At 57.8% G+C, this 1,919-nt stretch overlaps 1 pseudogene across 1 annotated transcript; it reads left to right on the forward strand.

Annotated features, from left to right (window-relative positions):
- The first annotated feature begins 232 nt into the window (after window positions 1-232).
- LOC116558659 lies at window positions 233-1,919 on the forward strand (annotated as a pseudogene). The gene has a single exon (XR_004272121.1). The product of XR_004272121.1 is annotated as a keratin, type II cytoskeletal 8 pseudogene (transcript).

Consider the following 1,919-nt stretch of genomic DNA (forward strand, 5'->3'; position numbering starts at 1 on the left):
ACTGGGCTGGCCTTCTTGCAGGAACAGACAGGAAGCCCATGTGAGTAGGAGAATAGGATGTGATCACAGAAAAGTTAACGGGAGAGTGGCTCTGCGGGCCTCACGGGAAGTTTAAGCTTTCCTCTAACAGTAGGAAGACACTGAAGCAGGCTGCAGTTTAAAACAGGGAAGTGGAAGCAGCAGCTTCTCCGCTCCTTCTGGAATCTCTCCCTGGTTCAGCCTGCCTGCCTCCACTTCTGCCTCTACCATGTCCATGAGGGTGACCCACAAGTCCAACAAGGTGTCCACCTCTGGCCCCAGGGCCTTCAGCAGCCACTCCTACACGAGTGGGCCCAGTGCCCACATCAGCTCCTTGATCTTCTCCCAAGTGGGCAGCAGCGGCTTCCGCGGTGGCCTGGTTGCAGGGTATGCTGGGCCAGCGGCATGGGCATGGGAGGCATCACCGCCGTCACCATCAGCCAGAGCCTGCTGAACCCCATTAAACTGGAGGTGGACCCCAACATCCAGGCCGTGCATACCCAGGAGAGGGAGCAGATCAAGACCCTTAACAACAAGTTTGCCTCCTTCATCGACAAGGTGTGGTTCCTGGAGCAGCAGAACAAGATGCTGGAGACCAAGTGGAGCCTCCTCCAGCAGCAGAAGATGGCTCGGACCAACATGGACAACATGTTTGAGAGCTACATCAACAACCTGAGGCGGCAGCTGGAGACTCTGGGCCAGGAGAATCTGAAGCTGGAGGCGGAGCTTGGCAACATGCAGGGGCTGGTGGAGGACTTCAAGAATAAGTATGAGGATGAGATCAGTAAGCATACAGAGATGGAGAATGAATTTGTCCTCATGAAGAAGGATGTGGATGCAGCTTACATGAACAAGGTAGAGCTGCAGTCTTGCCTGGAAGGGCTGACTGACGAGATCGACTTCCTCAGGCATCTGTATAAAGAGGAGATACGGAGCTGCAGTCCCAGATCTTGGACACGTCTGTGGTGCTGTCCATGGACAACACGTCTGTGGTGCTCCCTGGACATGGACAGCAACATCGCTGAGGTCAAGGCGCAGTATGAGGAGATTGCCAGCCACAGGCGGGCTGAGGTGGAGAGCGTGTGTGTACCAGATCAAGTATGAGGAGCTGCAGATGCAGGCTGGGAAGCACGGGGATGACCTGCGGCTACGAAGACTGAGATCTCTAAGATGAACATCAGCCAGCTTCAGGCCGAGATCGAGGCCCTCAAAGGCCAGAGGGCTTCCCTGGAGACCGCCATTGCCGATGCTGAGCAGCGCGGGGAGCTGGCACTCAAGGATGCTCGTGCCAAGCGGCAGCAGCTGGAGGCCGCCCTGCAGTGGGCCAAGCAGGACATGGCACGGCAGCTGCGCGAGTACCAGGAGCTGATGAACGTCAAACTGGCCCTGGACATCGAGATCGCCACCTACCGCAAGCTACTGGAAGGCGAGGAGAGCCGGCTGGAGTCTGGGATGCAGAACATGAGTATCCACACGAAGACCACCAGCGGCTATGCAGGTGGTCTGAGCTCTGCCTATGGGGGCGTCAAAAGCCCCGGCCTCGGCTATGATGTGGGCTCCAGCTTTGGCTCTGGCGCGGGCTCTACCTTCAGCCACACCAGCTTCACCAAGGACGTGGTTGCGAAGAAGATTGAGACCCGCGATGGGAGGCTGGTGTCCGAGTCCTCTGACCTGCCCAAGTGAACAGCTGCAACAGCCCCTCCCAGCCTGCCCCTCCTGAGGCTGCCCCAGAGCCCGGGAGGGAGGTTGCTGTGCAGGGGAGCACAGGGAACGGGAGACCCACCCGACGCTCAGCCCTAGCCCTCAGCCCGCCTGCGGGGAGTTTACTGCCTGGGGACCCCCCTTGCCCATGCCTCCAGCTGCAAAACAATTCAATTGGCTTTTTTTTTTTTTTTTTTTTT

Source organism: Sapajus apella, unplaced genomic scaffold (assembly GCF_009761245.1).
Source record: "Sapajus apella isolate SASKATOON/1434 unplaced genomic scaffold, GSC_monkey_1.0 scaffold22, whole genome shotgun sequence".
Taxonomy (NCBI): domain Eukaryota; kingdom Metazoa; phylum Chordata; class Mammalia; order Primates; family Cebidae; genus Sapajus; species Sapajus apella.